This window comes from Crocodylus siamensis, chromosome 10, assembly GCF_052110815.1.
Source record: "Crocodylus siamensis isolate JL-2025a chromosome 10, ASM5211081v1, whole genome shotgun sequence".
Classification (NCBI taxonomy): domain Eukaryota; kingdom Metazoa; phylum Chordata; order Crocodylia; family Crocodylidae; genus Crocodylus; species Crocodylus siamensis.
Window position 1 is genome coordinate 49,238,016 of NC_143404.1, and position 21,999 is coordinate 49,260,014.

Here is a 21,999-nt window from a genome sequence, read left to right on the forward strand (position 1 = left end):
TCAGAGTTACCCAGATATCAGGAGACTCCCTAATTAATGGCAAAGAGCAGAGCAAGGTGGCAATTCAGGACATCTATACATGTGCTCTGGGGTGGAGGGGGTGGGCACTTTAGTTAAAGCAGCTCCATGAACCACTTTAATTAAAGTGTCTGCAGCTCACATGGTATTCAGCATCCTGCACTTCAAAATGGTGGGGGGGTGTTTAACTAAAGCTTGTTTGACAAGCTTTAGTTAAAGCACCCCTGCCACCATTTTGAAATGCAGGGATGCTGAATAGATGTGACACAGAAGCTGGTGGAATGCTCCAATTAGCGTGCTCCAGCAGACTCAATTAATTGAGTCTGTTCTAATGCATGCTAATTAGCACACATCAGAGCAGAGGTCTGGTATGTGTATAGGTGCCCTTAGAGACTAACTTGCTCAGAGGTAAGCTTTTTCTGATGCTAGGAATCAACTGCCAAAAAAGAAAAAAATTCATATAGAAAGGAAAGGGAAAAAGGGAGTGTGTTCTGCTAAAAGAGGTAATGAGTGGATTGATTAGATTAAGTTGAAAAGGCTAGTTAACCCCTAGAAGAGCACAAGAGTAAACAGCTATTCCAGGTACTAGAATAAAAATCTATAGTATCTATTGATATCACAGTTAAGATAATCCAGTCTTTCAATAAGTTTTTATTCTGCAATTTCAGGTTCAAGTTGGTTTTTTAAAGTTTTGTTGTTTAAGGACAGCTACTCTTAAATTAACTTTTCTGGATATCCCATTACTAAAGTGTTCTGCCAAGGGCTTTTGTGTGCTTCTGGAATTAACATCAAATACGTATTCATTCACCCTTTTATGCAGGGCTTACCCTGTCTGGACAATGTGGACAGAAAAGAGCCATTAAATGCATGTAATGGCATAAAAGATATTGGTGGAGAAGCAGGTGAATAAACTCCAGATATTATAACTTGTATTACTTGACCTAGTGATGATATGGTCCGTGCTGATGAGGGGGTATTACTGGCATCTTGGTCTGTAGCAATGCATGATGAATTGATGAGAATCAGAGTTATGTAATCTCTTGCTGAAGAGACATAGGAGGCTACCTGTAAACCAGTACAGGCCTGTCCCCCAAGTCTAGCTTGAGACTAAGGAACTCCAATCCTTCCTGGAAAATTACAGCAATGTGACAGGGGGTCATCTCAGGGGCCTTCCAAAACATCAACCCACCCACCTGCCTAAAGCAGTCCACCCACCTGACCCACCCATACCTTTGATGTAATTAATAAATTGTTTCTAAGGTGGGAGGCTGCCCATTTAATGCCTGATGCCAAGGGCATAATACACAGCTCCAATCTCTCCTTTACCATGTCCCATGCCTTGCAGGTGGTATCCAAATTCCTCCCAACTCTGCCAGCCCCACTGCTGGGCTGCACTTGGCCTCTGGCCCAAACTTAGCCTTAGGCATCCAAAGACTTACCTTAGCAACATGCCTTGCTCACTGGGGCTTCAGCTCATGTCCCCTCAATAGGGCCTCAACTCAGTCAAACTACTAGGGCCATCCTATGCACAGTCCTTCAGACCGTCTGATAGACCCTACTCTACACAGCCCCTGCACAGCCCTTCAGGCCCACCTGTGCGGACCCTACTCTATGTAACCCATGTGAAGCCCTTCAGGCCTCCATATGGACCCTACTCTATGCAGCCTACTGCTCAGCTTTTCCCTCACATTCTCCTGCTGGTAACACCACACCACCCCCTTACTGGGGCTACAATTATGCCCCCTCCCTAAGGCTACTACTCCACCCCCACACTGGGGCTTCTGGGCCTTTTGTCCCTTCAGCCTCAGGAGTCTGTTGATCTACCTGGGCCCCCAACTCTGCTTGCAGCCCACTCAGGTCTCAGGTGTTTATCAACATGCCTGAGCCCTACCTGTCCCTGCTATGGTATTACTCACCAGGTTGTGGGGCCTGAGGCTACATGGCCTCAATACTCCATACTCACCTTTCACTAGGGAGGCAACTGGTGTGGCATTCCCTGAGGACCACCCCGTCACAGGCAGCCTTACCACACCATCCATCCCTTGTAGGGTGCAGTTGTAGGTCATTCCCCAGAACCAGGAACTTCCTCCATCCCCATAGCTCCTACCCTGAACCTCCAGGTGTTCTGGAAGCAGCAGCTCTAGCCAAGCAGTGTTGTCTCTCTGGCTCCCTGTAGCTCCCTGTAATAACTGATGACTCTGCTCCCCAGGACCTGCTCTTATGTTCAGGCAACACAGCCCTGCTCCAATCAAGCCATCTGCTGACAGTCACATGACCACCTGATTGGCTCTGCAGTCACCTTCAGGTTGCCTGCTCAGGTCCTTAAAATGGTAAGCACCCATAGGTACACAACCACAACTAATTAATTCAGGAGAAGTGACTGGCAGATATAGTGATGGATGCCACAGTCTTAATGCTGCCTACTAGGAATTTTCATTTGACTTAGCAGGTGATACTTTAAAACATATGCAGATGTATTTCATATATCACTGCAAGGGTTCTCTCGACGCCAGCTGTGCCAAAATTCCACAAGCAAAGAACTTTACTTAAGGCAGATGTGTCTAAAGAAAGCACTTTTTCTATTCTTGTATACCAATCAAAATTAAATTAGAAAATTGGTCTCTTCTGGTGCAATGTTTCTGGAGCAGAAGGAATCATCTCCTTGTTGCACATGAAGGCTGTAGACTACAGGCAGGGGAGTATTTTTAATAGAGCCACATGTGAAGGGATGGCAGGGGCCATTCAGAAAAAATACCAACTTCGCAATCTAGAATTCTCAGATGTTTCTAAGCTCAAACAAAACCTTTTATGCATTTCTAATATGAATTCTTTGTCATTGTCTTAGCTTTCTGATTAATTCCTTTAACAATGCATGTCTCAAACACTAGGACCACAAGAATGGGTATAAGTATGCTATTTGCATCTGGGTGCTGGAAGGAAAAGTAGCAGAAGCTTCTTAGTAAAACTTCTTCCTGTACAAATTTTAGAAACCAGGGCCACCTTTAAATACAACTGATATTAGTTTTTGCACTCTCGCATGTAAACCTCATTTCAAGATTAAAATTCACAAGTAACTGATATATGCAGAATAAAATTGAACCATCATCTTGCTCTAAATGAATGTACAATACACAGAATCCTGTAGATTTCAATTTAAAATGGCAAATGAATCCCTGCTTTTTGGAGGGGAAAAGTGCTTTCTTTGTGCGCCAGAATTCACTGATACCTTATTTTTAAATCCAGGTAAATGAGAGAAGGGATATTGCCATAAAAGATTATCACTTTTTATCTGCTGATTTGTCACATGGACTTGCTTTCTGGAATTTGAAACTTATGCATACAAAATTATCCTGATTATGCATGCTTAACATGCATGAACTTAGTGCAAGATTCATAGAATCATAGAAAAAAGGACCAGAAGGGACTCATAAAATCAAGTCCAGTCCCCTGCCATGGGCAGGAGGTAATTAAGCTCAAACAAGCTCCGCGAGTTATTTTTCCAGCCTCCTCTTAAAGACAACCAGAGATGCCGAGTGCACCACCTCTGCTAGAAGTATGTTCCGTTACCCAGACAGAAAAAATATTTTTCCTTATGTACAGCCGAAGCTTTTCCTCGACTAGCTAGTGTCCATTGTTCCACATTTTCCTGGGGGAGGGGCTTTTCTGAAAAGTTGTTCACTTAGGTCCTGGTGTTCTCCCTTGACATATTTGTCGGTGGCTATCACGTCACCTCCCAGCCTTCTTTTGCTCAGGCTGAACAGTCCCAGATCTCAAAGTCTCTCCTCATAGTGCCTGACCCCCAAGCTCTTGATCGTGTGGGTGGCCATTCTCTGCACCCTTTCGAGCTTGTCCACATCCTTGAAGTGTGGTGCCTGGAACTGGATGCAATGCTCCAGCTGTGGCCTCACCAGTGCTGAATAGAGGGGGAGGAGCACCTCTCTGGATCTGCTGGTGACACATCTACTGATGCACACCAGAGTTCTATTTGCTCTCTTGGTGACTTCATCATACCAGTGGCTCATATTCATCTTCTGGTCAACTGTCACCCCTAGGTCCCTTACAGATGCAGTACCAGCCAGTGGACCACCACCCATTGTATAGCTATGGTGAGGGCTCTTCCTACCCAGATGAAGGACCTGGCATTTGTTGCTGTTGAACCTCATCAGCCCATAGAACCAGCCTATCAAGGTCATCCTGAATACTTGACCTGTCCTCTGATGTGACCGTTTGTCCCCCCAGTTTGGTATCATCCATGTGGCAGTGAAGATCGCACTGCCAGAGCAGAAGAAAATGAGAAGTGCTGGGACGGGTGCCCCGAGACGAGTACTCACCAAAGAACCTGACAGGAGCCGGGAGCAAGACACATGGAGAGCAGGAACACCTCAATTTATCATTTCCTGCTGGTTCCGGTTGGCTGGGTGTGGGACAGGGAACACTCAACCATCCCCCACAGCAACTGGAAGATGAGAAGACAAAAGTGAAATTAAAGCAGAGACAGACAGGCAGACGCAGAGGGAATTCCATTGAGAGAAATCTCTACACTAAAAGAAAGATAGTAAATACCACCCTGGGAGGGGTACAGGGATGAAAGCAAGGAGCTTTCTCCCTTTGAGACTCAGAGGAGTCTCCACACTTACCTGAAGTAAGGAGTCGAGCGAGGCAATTGACAGGACCCAGCAGCGAACAATCACCATAATGCAGAGCCTGCAGTAGAAGACATCAAAACCATGAGTGAGGGTACTGCAGGCAGAAGCATTTGTGCCAACAGACTCTGAGCCCTGCAGCCCTCTGATACAACATCTGTACCCAGCAAAGAGTGGCTTGTCCGTACCCAGCCAGTAACAGTCAGCTTACTGAGCATATTTAGTAAGAATAACAGACAAGTAGAGTGGCTAGCCTCCCTCCTTCTTTTTTTCCTTTTTCCACCAAGCCATTGAGGGAAAGGTTGGGTGGATAAGCTAGAAAAAAAAAGAACCCTCCCCTAAACATCGGCTGTAACACCATAAAGATGCCTCAGAGATCTCCTATCCACTCATCACGTAGGTAGAGAGTCTCATCGGGCAGGGACACTCTCACGGTCCACAAACTTAATCACTGTACTTTTCTCTCCTTCACCCAAGCAATTAATAAAGATATTAAAAAGCATGGGCCCAAGCACCGATCCCTTGGGTACACCACTGCAGACAGCTTTCCAGAATGAGGCTACCCAATCAATTACTACTCACTGGGATCGGCTGCTGAGCCAGTCGCCAACCCACCTCATGGTAGCCTGATCAAGGCCAGTACTCTCCAGCTTAACTGAGAGGATTTAATGATAAACAGTATAAAAGGCCTTGCTGAAATCTAGTAGATGATGTCCATCCACCTCCTGTCCCATGTCCAGGCGATTAGTTACCTGGTCATAAAAGGACACCAGGTTTGTTAAGTATGATTTCCCCTCTACAAAGCCATGTTGGTTGCTTCTCAGTAACTGACCAGATGCAAGCTTGTGGGTGATGTCCTCCTTGACAGTTTTTTCAAAGGTCTTCCTCAGGACTGAGGTCAGACTGTCTATAGTTGACAGGGGAATCCCTCTTCCCCTAGTTAAAAATGGGTACCAAGTTTGCCTTCTTCCAGTCATTAGGGACAACTCCTGAGTTCCATAATTCCTTGAACAGCCATAGGTACTGCTGGAGCTTGGCCAGCGCTTTCACTACTCTCTGGTGAAGGTTATCTGGACCAGCTGACTTAAAGCATCCAGCTTATCTAAGAGTATCTTCACCTGTTCTGGACTGATTTTATGAGGACTGCCATCATTGCCATATTCTCTCTACCCCTGGTCTGGTGACCAGTTCTTGTCTGATTTCAGGAATACTGATGCAAAATAATTGTTGAGGAGCTCTGCCTTTTCATGGGAGTCAACTGTGGGCTTTCCCTCTCTGTTCTGTAAGGGTGCCACAGTGGAACTTGATTTTTTTTTCTTGCTCGCAAAGTACTTAGAGAAGGATTTTTTGTTGTCTTTAATTTTGGTCTCCAGTTTGACTTCCACGGATACCTTGGCTTTCTTTGTCTCGTGTCTGCAGATCCTGGCTGCATGAGCCTACTCTTCTCTGGATCCCAAACCATTTTTCCATTGGGTGTATGGTTCTTTTTTTCTTTTGAGAAGTTCTTTAATGTCTCTGATCCAGGCAGGTCTCTTGGCCCCTCTCCCTCTCTTCACTTGCACTCAACAAGATAATATGTAGTCGTATATGTATAGTACATTTTTTCATTTGAGAAATTACATGGGGCTAAGCTATTACTAGAAGAGGCAAAGAAAATGTTGCATGCATCATCATACCTTTGGTATTTTCTACTTCTGAACATCATATTTGTTGACTAGAAGATGGTCCTGAATATAAGATGGTCCTCCCCAATAATTACACTTATATATATATGGAAAAATTTTAAATTTGTTATAATTTTCCAGGCATAGAATCTAATTATTGGATTATTATTGGATTTCTGGGCACCCAAAGCCATTACAATACACACACCTGCGCACTCACACACCAGTCCACTGGTCTCTCAGACCAGACACCACAGTCCCTTCATCCCCACCCCAGGTACAGGGTTACTGATATCAGTTCATCCATTGTCCGTGTTGCTGTCGCTCCAACTCCCGCTGGAGGACTCACTGCTGCTGCTGCTGCCGCTCTCAGATCCAGTCATCTCTGCATCCTCTTCACTGTCACAGTCTGCTCCCCCACTGTGGGGAGGTAGGGGGTTTGAAAGATTCTGTGCCAAGTGGCATTGGCTGTGTCCAAACTGTCCTCTGCTGCTGCTCTCTGGTAGTATGTAGGTCTGGAGTTCACTCAGAGCCATTTTAACACAGTCCACCACCTCTAAGTCCATGTGCTTGTACATCACGAGGTTCCTGGCTTTCCACAGGGTGTTCCTGATGCAGGATGTAAGCTGGTTGAAGTGAGCCAACAGGCTCCCCTGGTGTTTGGAGAGGTGGCCATACAGCGCTGCCTCTCTGGTCACCTAGCTGACCCTGGTCACCACTTCACAGAGCTGCCTTACCATTTTCCACACTTTGGTGTAGATTCAGAGCCAGAGGAGGTGGTGGATCATCTCAGTGGCCCCATGGAAGGTAGCTCTTGGGCAGCTGGGTCTCCCCAGCTGCCCCTCTCTATGCCTCCAAGCCCTCATGGGTAGGGTTCAGTGAGTTCAATTTCCTGTGATCTTTGTGCAGGCCCTTGTGGCAGATACACTCCCACATGGCCTGGCGTGCATCACCTGGGAGTAAGTCCACATGTGACATGATCTCTCAGTCTCACCATCTCCTGGATCTTTTTGTGGTTGGCCATGGTCACAGGACCTGTGTTCTGCAAGCCATACAAACTACAGAATTGGTTCAGGATCTCATAGAACCATGGTGGGCCCATGAGCCACAGTCTCTCATTGAACAGGGTGAACACCCCCACAATGTCTCAGGAGGTACTCTGCAAATTATCTTACCAGACAGGTGATTTTGGATTCTATGCCTGTTGCCAGCTTGCAGATCTGGCTCATGTACCTGGCTCACAGGAACAGGACGATGTCTGGCATGCCCTGAACCCGGCCCTCTTATCCTTATACAAGGTCTTCCTGGTGATCTTTTCCCATCTGGAGCCCCAAAAGAATATGCACATGGCCCTCTGCATTCTGTGGGTGACATGCTTGGAAGGGGAGGGGGGTGGGGTGGAAACCAGTGTGGTATACAGAAGCACCAGAAGCAACACTGCCTTTACACGCGTGATGTGTGCTCCCCCACCCCACATGGGGAGACAGCATGTGTGCCACAGTCCCAGTCTCTGCTTTACCCTCTCCTCCGTCTTTTCCCACACTGACCTGCCACTCAGCTTGCGGTTGAACACTGCCCCAAGGATCTTGACCCCCTTGTGGGGGATAGAGATGCCCAGGAACTCCAGGTTCCCAAGCTCGGCCATGGCCAGGAAGATTCTCTTGCTCAAGTTGAGTTTTTCCCCCACCACCACCTCCCATACCTGCATGTGCCACAGGGCTCTCTCCACTGACTACTTGCTTAGGCACAGGATGTTCAGGTCATCCATGTAGGCCAGGACCTTGACCTCTTGGCTGCTGCTGCCCAGGATATAGATTCCACAGATCCCAGGGTCCTGCCTCAGGTGCTGGGCCAGGGGTTTGATGGCACAGATGAAAAGGATCAGGAAGAGTGGGCAGCCCTACCAGACCCCCAACTCCACCGAGATCTGGGAGCTCAGGAACCTGTTGACCTGCACCTCAATGCTCACACCCATGTACAGGGTCCTGATCCAGCTGACAAAGGTCAAAGGGACTCCCATCTGCTCCAGCATCTCAAACAAGAACCAGTGGGACACTGTCTTGGGTCTTCTCAGGACGGTGACACTGCCTTCTCTCCCTCTCCAGCTGGAGCATGTCTCTCAGTTGCAGCAGGGCTCCATGGATCTGGCACCCCAGCACCCTCCACAACTTGTCCACATGGATGATGGAACCTAGGGTGGATTTGAATCACTCAGCCAAGACTTTGGCCAGCAGCCTGTAGTTGAAGTGCAGGAGGGTGATCGGCCTCCAGTTCTTCAACTCCTCCCTTGGACCCTTTTTGTACAGGAGGGTCACGAGGCTATGATCCATGCCCATACCCAGCCAGCCCTCCTGCAGGCACTCTCAGAAAAGCTCCAGCAGATCCAGGCACACCAGGTCCCAGAAGGTCAGGTAAAACTGCTTGGGTAGGCCATCCACCCCAGGCATCTTACCATTCCTGAAACTCCGGAAGGTCTTTTTTGAGTTCCCCTGGCATCCAGTCCTCCTCCAGCTGCTACTGCTCAGCCTCCCTGAGGAGTCCGGGTGAAGCTTTGCAGGCACTGGCAACTGGCCTGCAGGTCCACTCAGCATAGGACTCCCAGGAGAAAGTGGCTGCCATTTCCAGTATGCCATTGTTTGACCTGTGCGCTGCTCCCTCTCTGTCCTTCAAGCATGTCATGGCCTCCTCCTTGCTCTTCTTTAGCCTGGAGAAGTAAGCAGACCACTCTTCCCCCTCCTCCACCCAGGAGGCCCTGGCCTAGAAGATCTTTTTCCTCTCAGTACCAGGCATTGAGTCGGGCCTTCATCTCCCACAATGTCCTCCCTCATGTGGAAACTATGCATGACATTAGTCCAAAGCCAAAAAGCTCATAACTTACCATATACTTTATTGGCCTGGGGCCCAAATGAGACAACAGCATTTCAAGCCATGGTGACCCCATACCTCAGCACTGCTCAGTATGTGTCTCTACTCCAGATACACCACCCTCCTACCTCCTAACTGATCCATGTGCTAATTAGTCCCCACACCCCTCATCAGTAATGTTCTCATCATGATTCCTGGGATGCTCCAAAAATATATATGTAGACGGAGTACAGGGCAACCTGGTCTGGCTCCACCTCATGAAGAGTGGGACCACACTATCATATGTGCCAGGCTGAAGGATTGATGTGACAGAGGGATTATGGTGAACTGTTTAGGGCCCTCTTTGGTGATGTTTAGAAGCCATTTAAGGCTAGTGAAGAAACAGCAATCATTGGAAATGGTAAAGAAAGGCACAGCTCAGCTGTGGGAATAAAAAGCAACTCAAATTGTATTCAATGTAGTGGCTCACCATGACTTGAAAAAGAGTCAGTGTTGAGGGGGACTGAGTGCCATGGGCACTATTGTGCATTTTATTCAGATGGGCCATATTAACCTAGCCTTTAATAAAAGCTGGTAGGGGAAATACCATGACCAAGGTAATGCAGTTAAAATGGCACTGTGTAGTGAAGGGTACATCCTTTTCAGCCTCTATGCGGGACTCATAGCTTCATAGTTAGCTTCCCACATCGGCTATATGCTGACTTTATAGAAATGGGAGAGTCCTTCCTAGCTTGTTCCTGTAGTCTGCATGTAGGATGCCTGCTAAAAGATCTGGAAGTATCTGAAGCCCTAGGCTGAAAAGTCTGGGGTGGAGGATACTTACTGGTAGTAGGGTCACACATATGGTTCTTGAACAGTTCAAAGGATTTGGAGCTGATCTGGCCAATTTGACCTGGGACATGAATTTTTTTTCCTTAAAAAGGAAAAAAAAAAGGAAACTGACCGGGGGAGGTGACATCCTTGCCAGACATTTCTGGAAGTAGCTGGGATGGGAGCTGAACTGAAGAAGTGGTTTGCTCCTCAATGCATTCTCTCCCCCTCTAGGTACATATCTGCCCCCTCAGCATAGTGCCCAAGCACTTTACATCCTTTAGGGCATCATCTTTGAAGCAGTCCTGGATAGGAGTGCAGTGGCCTCATCCCCAGTGTACAAGTTTGGGGACATACAGATTTCATAGATTTTTAGGGTTGGAAGGAACCTCAGTAGATCATCAAGTCCAACCCCCTACCCTGGGCAGGAAAGAGTGCTGAGGTCAGATGACCCCAGCCAGGTGCTTGTCCAGTCTCCCCTTAAAGCCCTCCAAGGTAGGGGAGAGCACTGCCTCCCTTGGAAACCCATCCCTTGGCAGCCCAAGTATGGGATGTCCCTTATAGCAAAGTAGTGTGGAGAACTCCCATAAATCCTGTGAGCACCCTCCTCTCCCTGGCCACGCTCCCCCAACATCAGCTGGAAAGCAAGCCTGGAAGAGTCAATGGGAGAATACAACCACTGCACAGAAAAGCCACTCCCCAACTGTTTGCCCAATATGGGTCGTGTTTTATGTGCTGTCTGTATTTCAATCAACTTTGTGTTTTATCTCTATTACTGAGCCTATGTTGCTTCTGGCAGCAATTTAATAATAGACAATATATTTAATGAGTGCAAATATAAGAGCGGTTCAAGTAAATAAGGTAATTATTTCACTATGCAATCACTTCTTCTCTTAGTCATGGGTTTTGGCTGGATTTAATTTTTTTCACTTAGTTACCGAGCCTATGAACTATAAAGTCATACATCTGCCTGGCCAGCACACAGTCAACCTAGTCTGCATGCTCTGTAGGCACTTGAGCACTTCCAAAAACTTGTAGGAAAAAAACTCCTCCCCCTCCCCCCCCCAATTCCATCCACTTTGTTGCCACTGCCTCCAGGAAGCAGGGCAAGGGGGGCAAGGCCAGCTGTGCTGGCCTTGCTCCACCCCCCCACCCCTGCTCCATCTCCTGTGTCCCTGCCGTCGTGGTGGTGCACTGCCACCTGTCCAAATGATTCCTTACACACTGATTGGCTATTTGTCAGTCAGTCAGAGTGTGAATAAAGCATTATGGACAGACAGACAGACAGATTACGTCTTTTATATTAATAATATAATGCCTATCAAGCTTGCTGTTTCAAAGCATAGTTTCAGGAACAACTTTATCTCTCATGTCCTAATACCCCACTATACATATCAGTTGGACCAGTGCTGAAGCAAGGGCGGGGCGGGGGAGCAGCAGAGCAACTGCCCTGGGCACTGTAGCAAGGGCAGGGCATGGGACAGAGCCATAAGCAGCTTGTTTGGGGGGGCATAGGGATAGGGGGAGGGATAGGAGGAGGGCAGCTCCCACCACTGCACGCACTCCCAGGCAAGCATGGGGGGGTGTATCCCCCAGATCTGTGCATGGGATAAGGGTGGGCTGCCACTGCAGGCTTTGCCCCAGGCACCAAACTTCCTTGCCACAGCACTGAATTGGGCACAAATTGCCCTACTATAATTGTTCCTTGTCTCACGTGCTTTAATAGGTGGTAAAATAATTAACAAGCCTCTTGTTTAAATTACCCCTCTCAGAGTTCAGAATTAGTAATATTGATATGAATGGAGCACTTCACTGCTTAGAGCTATTGCTGATACTCTATCAGCTAAAGACTGAATCAAGTTGCATCTGATTCATAACCCAGAAGTCTTCTTCACAATCAGCAAAACTCTTATTAAAAGCGATTGCTATTAGCTCATATTTTAGAGTCCAGACTGTAACCTATAAAAAATTTACTGTCTCAGCAAGCCATCTTACACCAGCTGAATTCACCTCCTTTTGTGAGAAGCAAATGAACATTTACTCTCATTAATCACAATCCCTTAAATACATGAAGATGTGTAATGTGTATCACTTATTTCAAAACCAACCTCAAATCTAACCCTTATTTAAGGCAAAGGAGTACAGGACTTTGGGAGAAAGGGGGAAAATATTCTAAGAAAAGGCTAGTGAATTAGTGAACTCTCCCCTCCAGAGGTGGAACTGAAACTTAAGAATCTTAAGTTTTAACACTCCTCTGCTATCTAACCAAAAACTGTAAAAATTGCTGCAAAATTTGTTTTCTATCTACTTCTAATAGCATGTTTACATAAAAGATAACAATATACTACTAGAATTGGGTACTTACTCCATTAGCAAAAGTGATAGATACCTTCATCTGCTCTAGAAAAAGGCAGTAAAAGCTTTTATCTTAAGGTTAAATGTCCAAAGTGCAACAGAGGATTTTTAGCCTCCAGATTCTGATTATCATTACTGCAAGATTGGGATGAAAATCACTCAAAAGATGCAAGCTATACTCACAGAATATTCAGATTGGTGTAAAATACTGGTCAAATCTGAATTATCAAACTACCAGAACCAGACATCTGTTTCCCGCAGCACTCTTGCCCACACTTTCTCTGGGATTTGAGTCTGCTCAGTTTGGGAACGTTTGCTCAAGGATTTCTCATTGGTGTTAAATTGAGGGCGCACACAGACATTCAGGAGATTAGACTGAGTTAAAAATGACCACCCAATCTAAGTTAGTTTGCCCATAAGACCTTACATTTAAGGCGCAGACAGATGCGACAATTTACACAACAATTGCATGACGGTTCAGATAAGATGCTCGAAAATGGAGCACCTTCATTAATGTCTGTCTACACATGCTAGGAGCAGGGCTGGGCTGATGGCACTCCTGGTGCTGGTGCTGGTGCTGGTGCTGGCACTGGCGCAGGGCTGATGGCACTGTCTTCAGAATGGGCGGGGGGAAGACAATGGAGGGAGTTCAGTCTAGGATTTTTTCAGCCAATGCTGGAGAGGGAGGCAGGTTGATTGGAGCCCCCCACCAATACCTTGGTGGGGGAGGCAATCCACCCACCTCACCTTCCAGCACCAGCTGAAAAACCCTAAACCAAACTCTGTCCTTTTCCTTCCCCACCCCCATTCTGCAGACAGGGAGACAGGGGAGGGCTAGGGGAGAGCAGCTGCAGACTTGCAGCCACTGAAAATTGCAGCAACCCCTGGGACTCAACAGCAAACATCTGTTGGGTCTGGGGGATCACTGTAACTCACAGGACTTCCTGCAACATGTTATCAGGTACAGCAGGGAGCTGCACTTCTGTCTGAGGCTTCTGATCCCTAGTTGGTTTCATCTAAGTGCTGAACTGTACAGACATTCTCTGAAGGATAGATCAGTTAGAAAATGACTGGCTTGCTCTAACTAGTTCAACTGAAAGGTGCATTAAGTTAGATCAGTCACAGTTAAACCAATGTAACCACACATACGTATAAGTTTGAAGCACAGCACCAGGGCTCGGGAAATCCAGCCTTGCCCCAACCCTGGGGCTCCTCTTTTCCTACCCTCACCCACCTGCCACCAGGCTATTTTTAGTCCTTCTGACCCTTCCCCCTCAGTAAACCAGCTAGCCCCCTCAAGCCTGCCAAACATCCCCTGAGCCTACAAATTGTTGCCAGTGCCAGTTTTACAGGTATTCACTGGTGCCAGGAGCCCAATTGAAATAAATTGGAGTGGGGAAGGGGACAGACAGAATAGTGGGGCAGGGGTTGATCCATAGGAGGGGTTGCTTGTTTTGGCATGGGGGGTGGGGCTTGGAGACTAAAAATAGACCCTGGTCAAGAAGGAAAGGAAAGAGCTGCCCTGATCCTGCCAACTCACTCCAACCCCACCAAAGAGTCACTAGCCCCTGCCAGCCCTTCCCCCCACAGAGCCACTAGCCTCCTTGGTCTTTCTGCTACTTCACCCACCCAAACTTACTTTGATTAGGCTCCCAGAACTGGTGAACACCAATATAACTGGCACCAGGAACCAGGAGTGGTTTGTGGAATTTGGGGCAGTTTGATGGGATTCGGGGAGTGGGGAGTTGCAGGGGTCTGGAGAGGGGGAGGTGGCAGAATTAGAGAGGCTGTCTGATCCCACCAACACCCTTGATCCCCCTCAAGTGCCCCATGGACTCTACTAGCTCCCCCCATCCTAGCTGCCCCTCCCCTGCAGACCCCACTAGCTCCCCAGTTCTGCCAACCCCTCCCCACCTTGGAAAGAGCTGCAGGGGAGGGGCAGGTCCCTGGAGCTCCCCCAGGCTGCTGCAGGGGGCTGGTACAGGGCTAGAGGGGTGGGGGCAGACTGCTGCCATGAGCAACATATCTGCTTCCACATCTCCACATGTGTAGACACCTGCCTAGGGTGGGTTTACTCTAGAGTAATTTACTCTAGAGTAAACCCACCCCATAGCACTTGCATATTTGTGCATGCCCATGGTAATGTTTTTATTAGTACTTGAGCAGGATGGAATAGGATTGCTCTGATGCACTGTAATTATGTTGGAGCAGGCTCAATTAATTAATTAATTGAGTCTTCTGGAGCATTATTATTACCACACTCCAGCAGACACCAGCATCATGTGTATCAGTGTCTCTGCACTTTAGCTAAAGCACCCATGCCACCATTTTTCAGTGCAGGGACACTGATACATGTGGTACTTGGGGCACTTTAATTAGAGTAGCTCTCAGAGCCACTCTAATTAAAGCACATCTCCCCACCTCCTGAACCACATGTACAAATGCTCTATGTCCCCAAGTCCCCTTACTTGCTAAGTAGATGAAGTAGGGCTTGGCTCTAAGGCCCCTGGCAAATATTCATTTAAAGACAAGATAGGATCTGATCCCTGATTCAAACAGTTGCACCTCCTGCCATGCTGTATGCGTGGCAGGACATGTGTTTTTTTAGATCAGGAAGCAGAACACAGTCAAGCTATTTCTGCTTGTCACTGCACAGGGAACCTGGGATCATGATCCTGGGCTCCCCCTCTACTGGCAAATTGAAAGTCAGATGCTGAACAGTCAGCTGATTGTCAGATCATCAGGGGCTGCACCAGAGCTGGTTCCAGACTCCAGGTGAGGTCCCTGAATCCAGCCAGTACAGGGTTTAAATTCCCTGGCAGGGTGAAGTCTTTGCTCTTCTGTTCTGCACTGCTTAACTATAGCTGTTTGGCCTAGGGCTTAAAGTCCCTGGCATGAGAAGCCAAAGGCTCTCCCCTCCTGGGGGACTCTGTTCCTTCACGCTGGGCACCCCAGCCAGGTTTTTAAATATGTAGTAAACCATTCTCATTTCCTTTGGCTTCCTACTTGGACTAGTTATATTGCTTAGAGAAGTTTTCAAGATTCCAACCTCAACATTCAAGTGTACATTAATTTTGTGATGCTAAAATGAGTATGTTGGATCCAAACCTATTTGTATTTCTATTTATGTTCATGAACAGATCTTCTTCTCTACATTTCATGTTTGCATGGCATTCTACTAGTGCTGGATTCAGACCACCTGTTCTCTTGCCTTCTCTGAAAAGATCCATTCTGCAAGACCTTTCAATTCCTGTTTTCTGTTCAATGCCAATCTCACATAGGGGTAGATTTTATTCCCTCTGAATTATCTATGCATATTTTATCTGATTTATGTTAATGTATTTTTAATAGGAAATGTTTAAAATTGGTCTTTAGTTGGAGTTTGTTAATGGCAGTCTAATTATTTTTGTTTTCAAAACTTTTTAAAAGCTACTGTCAAGACAGAAATCGCTAAAGACGTCAATGTTAAACAGATGTATTTTAATGAATAGTTTTAAAGAGGCAATTTACAAATGACGGCGTTTAGCCTTTATTTGTCATAAGTAAAAGTTTACATGCCAATACATAAAACCATAATTGATACAGTATTCTGCATCTCCACAGTAACTCTTTTCTCTCTGCTTTTTTCCTCCAGTGGAAAAGATTTTTATATGGTTATGCATCACAGCTGACAGGGGAAGGCCAGCAATAGCGCCTTTTGCTCTCATCACGAATAGTGACAAGAGTGGGTAGCAATCAGGAGAGGAACTGGGTGAATTTTTTTTGGTAGGCAGTAGATGTATTTTTAAAAGGTAGCTTTAATCATCTTGAAATTGTTTTAGTTCAAACAGCTTCAGCTGTGGATATGGGCGAGAGAACTCATCCAGGATGCGAGTGTCCCAGGTTCAATTCCCACTTTGCCTGAGGCTCCTGAAACCCCAGCTCACAGGAGAGTACCCTAACTGTGATAGAACAGTACCCTAACCAGAAGAAGGTATCCCTCTTGTTGAAGCTTTTCCACTTTGCATAAATACTTAAGCATAATCTCCAAAACCAGAAGTTCACCTACAAGATTACTCCAGACTGGACCCCAGCACTTGCTCTAAAGTCCTTGATCTTTGGCAGGTCTGATCTTGGGCACAAATTCAGCACAGTCTCCTGGGTGAACTTCCAGACCAGAACTGTGTTTTTTTAGGTTTTGATTTTGAGAATTTACAGTTCACTGAAATTTACTATTCGGCTTCATTTTTGAGTAAAAGGGAGCTACTGCAATCACCACCATATTTTTCTCTTAATCCTCCGGCAGTTTTGTGAATTTAGAGGTTCACTCCATTTTATTTTCTTGCAATTCATATAAACAAAATATTTCATTTTTGGAAAATGAAACATTTTGTATTGAATGAAACAAATGGTTTCTATTTGTCTTTACATCCAGAAAAAAGTACATTCTCTTTTTTTAAATGTTCGGTTTGGCAGCTGAACTACAACATCAATTATTTCCCTGGTCAGAAGAGGATTAGAAGGGCTATTTTCTGCATCATAGTTGTACAAGTATTTCCATTGCCGTGAATCTCCTGGGAGTATTCTTAACTTCCCACAAGAATTTTAAAATGTCCTGGGCCCATAGCCCTGCTGAATACTTGGTACAATATTCCAACTTAGAGGGAGATATATTTGGGAGATTCTTTCCTGAAGTGCCAGTATCAACAAGAATTTGCAACCAAGGATTTACTGCTCCAATGCTGTTTACTAAATGAATAACTGGCTCAGAGTTGAAAGTCTGGATCTTTTACCTTTCTCTGGTGATAGCAAAATGGAATTCTAGGTCTTTAACAGCTGGTGAATGAAATATTTAGATTCTGTAGTTACTCTTAATTCTTTAAAAGCATGGACACAGTCAAAGACCTCTACATGGGACATGAGGTTAACATCATCTACCTAGACTTCAGCAAGGCCTTTGATACTGTTTCCCAAGAGATTCTTTCAATTAAGTTGGAGGGTACTGGCCTAGATCAGTCTACGGTGAGGTGGGTTGTCAACTGGCTCAGAGGCTGGTCCTAGAGAGTTGTAATCGATGGGATGGCCTCATCCTGGACGGCCGTCTCCAGTGGTGTCCCCCAGGGATCAGTGCTTGGGCCCATGCTCTTTAATATCTTTATCAATGACTTGGATGAGGGAGTGGAAAGCACAATGATTAAGTTTGTGAATGACACCAAGCTGTGGGGAAATGCCGGCACATATGAAGACAGGGTAAGGATCCAGAGCGACCTCAACAGGCTGGTCCTGTGGGCTCAATGCAATCAGATAAGGTTCAGTTGGGATGGGTTCTGGGTAGGAAGAACCTTCATCATACCTATATGTTGAGCGGTGGTCCACTGGCTAATACTGCATCTGAAAGTGACCTGGGGGTGACAATTGACCAGAGGATGAATATGAACTATCAGCGCGATGAAGTCACCAACAGATCAACTAGAACTCTGGCATGCATCAGCCAATGAATTGCCAATAGATCCAGAGAGGTGTGCCTCACCCTCTATTCAGTGCCAATGAGGCCACAGCTGGAGTACTATGTCCTGTTCTGGTCATCGCACTTCAAGAAGAATGTGGATAAGCTTGGTAGGGTACGGAGAAGGGCCACCCATATGATCAGGGCCCTGGAGGATAGGCCCTGTGAGGAGAGAATCCGGGAACTGAGTTTGTTCATCTGAGTAAGAGAAGACTGAGAGGTGACTTGATAGCCTCCTACAAGTATGTCAGGGGTGAACACCAAGCTCTAGGGAAGCAACTCTTCAGAAAGGCACCCCTTGGGCGGATGAGGTCCCATGGGCACAAGCTAGTTAAGGAAAAATTTAGGCTGGACATAAGGAAAAACTTCTTTTCTGTAAGGGTATCTAGAATCTGAAACACATTCCCAGCAGAAGTGGTGCAGTTGCCATCTCTGGAGGTGTTCAAGAGGAGACTGGAAAAACACCTTGTTGAGCTCCTTTGAGCCCAATTACCTCCTGCCCATGGCAGGGGACCAGATTTGATGATCTTATAGGTCCCTTTTGGTCCTACTATTCTATGATTCTACATATAGAAAGAGTATCTTAAGGCAACACATTTAGGGTTACATCCTGTTTCATTTTACCACCTAGCTAGCAAGTGCACAGCCATAGAATTGTAGATTTTGGCACTTACCCAGCAGCAAAATAGAATCACCTCACGTGTGTACCAACCAAGAATGGCAAAGAAGAGGGCTCCCCCATACTCCTTTTGTCCCAATAGCAGAAGTGATCAGGGCACTTGTCCATGGCACAGGAAACCTATTTTCTAGCCCCCACACATCCCTTATAGGGGATTTGAAGCTGCATCTCCTATTACTCAATGAAGTGCTCTAACCACCTGACCACAGGATGGGTTTCAACACTGACAAGTGCAAGGTGCTGCACCTGGGGGGGAAGAACCAGCACCATACCTACAGGCTGGGGAACTCCCTTCTTGTCAGTGCAGAGGCAGAAAAGGATTTTGGAGTTGTTATTGATGCCAAAATGAACATGGGCTGACAGTGTGCGGACGTGGTCAGGAAGGCCAATTGCACCTTGTTGTGCATCCACAGATGCATCTCAAGCAGGTCCAAGGAGGTGATCCTCCCCCTCTGTTTGACACTGGTCAGGCCGCAGCTGGAATACTGCATCCAGTTCTGGGTGCCGCTCTTCAAGAGGGATGTGGACAACATGGAGAGGGTCCAGAGGAGGGCCACTTGCATGATCGGGGGCAGCAGGTCAGACCCTATGAGGAGAGGCTAAGGGACCTAAACCTGTTCAGCCTCCAGAAGAGAAGGCTGAGGGGGGATCTAGTGGCTGTTTACAAACTAGTCAGGGGGGACCAGCAGGCATCGTCCAAGTCACTGATGAAGATGTTGAACATTGCAGGCCCAAGGACCGAGCCCTGGGGGACCCCACTGCCCACATCCCTCCAGGTCGAAAATGACCCATCCACCACCACTCTCTGGGTGCGGCCCTCCAGCCAGTTAGTGACCCAATTGACTGTGTAGGTGTCAACGCCACAGTCCCCTAGTTTTTCAATAAGAATGGGGTGCGAGACAGTATTAAAGGCCTTCCTAAAGTCCAGAAATACTACGTCCACTGCTACATCTGTGTCTAAGGATTCAGTGATCTGGTCTGTCAGGGAGAGAAAGAGCCAAAAGGCTCCTTGAGCCCCAGCCTGAGCAGGGGGCCAGTGGCCTCAGGCTCACAGCCCCAAGGAGACAGACAAAAATTCCCCTTACCCAGGTGTGCGGGGAAGGAAGGGGCTGGTAAGGGGCTGGTACTCCGTTGGCCAGCATAAAAGGGAGGCTGGAGCAGGCAAGCGTGGGCAACGCGGAACCGGAAGGAGGGCATGGAGTTGATCGAGCAGGCCGGCGTACGTTGAAGCGGATGCGAGCAGCGCTGAGTGCCGGTAGGAGCCTCTGGGGAAGGGCTAAGCCCCAGCAGGGCGTCTGAGCTCAGTCTGCTGACCCTTGCGGGGCATAGAACTGTTTGGTTTACCGGCCAGGAGCGGTGAGAACCCGGCTGGAGCTGGGTACCGTAATGACTCTGATACCTGGGCACTGCTTGACTGTGGAGACCATAGCTCCTGTAATAGGGGCACAGCCCAACAGTGGTCTTCAACTGTAAAAGGGCAATTGAGCAAGCCCTCCACAGGGATGCTTTGAGAAAGAAAGGAGGAGCATCCAACCCCACAGGGGGTAAGGTGGGGACTGAAGGACGACTACTGATGGCTGAAGCAGCCGCTCCTATCAAGGGAGTCCCTGGGTCAAAGTTCTTGTGTTGCTTTTTCCTATTTCTTTTGCCGACTATCTGTGGGACCTATGCATATGTGGCCTGACAAGATAGACAGCCACTTCCCGGTGGAACGGGCGAGGGTGTAGGGGTGGTGGAGCCCTCAGAAACGCAGGACCCACGGGATGCCAAGGAGTCTCATTTTTGGACGATATGCGCCGTACATCTGGATCAACTCCATTTAACATCAAAGTCGTGGCAGGAGAGGTAAGCACGTCGTACACGCCCAACCTGAGGTGAGCGGACTTGGCGACCAGTAGGTGGCCCCAACGTGGGGTGCCGGCAGGGGGCTTACCCCAACATGGTCACAGAAGGCCACCAGGTTGGTCTGACAGGATCTACCTCTAATGAACCCGTGTTGGTTGCCCCTAAGCATAACCTCCCCCACTGGCCCCTCATGGACATGCGCCAGGATAATTCTGTCAAAAAGCTTACCCAGGATCGAGGTAAGACTAACTGGCCTATAGTTTGAATTTTCACGTTTGAAAAGGCCTAGTCTTCACAGCAACATCAACAGGGAAACACAACAGCAACAGTAGCAACAGAAAAGATTTCTTTGTGTTAGGCTAAGGGACTCATGAAGTGGAAGGGACAGGACCTAACCCAAAATTCACAAAAGAATGCTTTGAAATGTTTTTGAACTTATAACAGATCTACACAGAAGAATCTGGGAGGGTGTGGGGAGAGCGCATCAGATGCAGGTAATTTATGGGGTAGGACAAAAGTATATCATTCCTGAATGGGGGTATCTTCCAATCTGAATTCTTAACTGATAGGGAAGATCAAGCTGTAAAACAGTGTAAGCAAAAGGAAGGAACAAAACAAGGAGTGGGTAAAATAAAGATAGGGCAGAAGAGTCACCTATAGGAGACTGCAACTGCAACAGAATGATCAGAGTGAGTCTGCAGCATCTTTGTTCTCACCCTGAAATGGGACTAGTAGGTGGTTTAATGTTTGGAAAGACTCAGTAATGGAGAGCTAAAGTTACAGAGCCCAACAACAGCTCAAGGAACGTGAGGGCTGTTTTCTTGATTTGTTCTTCCACATTCCCTTTTTGCTGTATGAAGTTCATAGGGAAATGATTCTATGACATGCAGAAATCTTGAAATGGGAATTTTTAAAGCACTTACACGATGCATGAGGTCAAACCCCAGGGACTTACTTCTGTGCTCCCAAGTCTGTGTCACTAAGTCACTTAGGTCTTTTTCGAAAAGATAATATGTCTGTAGCAGGGAACCAAGCTCAGACCCCGCTATCATCACTCTCCAAGGTCAGTCGAGCCAGGAATTGCAGCTCCTGAGGGCCCTGGGGCTGGGAAAAACTGCCAGCCCAGCACCAAATGGGTTAAGCAGCATGCACCACAGGCAAGCACAGATGGAGCCAGCTCCCATAAGGCTGAGGGAGTTCCAGCTCTCTTCAAAAGAAAAGTAGCTGAACATACAAGCCCTCTGGAAAGGGGAAAGTGTGGGGAGACAAGCACCTCATGTTTCACATGGAAGCATGAATGAGACCCAAAAATCAAAGAAGAAGGACTCCAGCTGCAGAAAAAGAGGTGTGAGGCCAAAGCTGAGATGATTGCCTTTCAGACAGGTCCCAGGCTAACAGGGAGGCAGTTCCCTCTGACAGAGAATCCCAGTCATCTTTCATGGTGAGCGTGTGGCAGGCTGTATTTGACCATGGAGGCTGACTGAAGAGAGAACAGATTAATGAGAGTGTGGACTATGTTATATGAGGTATTGAAATTATTTAGCGTGACTGCAGAAGAGACTTGGTTAATGGGAATACAGAGTATATTAGGTGAGATATCAGAATAACTGAGAGATTGATCAAGAAGAAAAACTT

The 21,999-nt window shown here is 47.1% G+C and overlaps 1 long non-coding RNA gene across 1 annotated transcript in view; it reads right to left on the reverse strand.

Annotated features, from left to right (window-relative positions):
- LOC149856559 (uncharacterized) overlaps positions 1–21,999 on the reverse strand; it is an 87,250-nt gene that overhangs the window by 16,150 nt on the left and 49,101 nt on the right. Inside the window, exons 4-5 of the long non-coding RNA XR_016438388.1 lie at positions 4,656–4,722; positions 4,350–4,474 (exon numbers count right to left, since the gene is read on the reverse strand). This is a non-coding gene — a long non-coding RNA (uncharacterized LOC149856559). The remainder of the gene's footprint in view (positions 1–4,349; positions 4,475–4,655; positions 4,723–21,999) is intronic.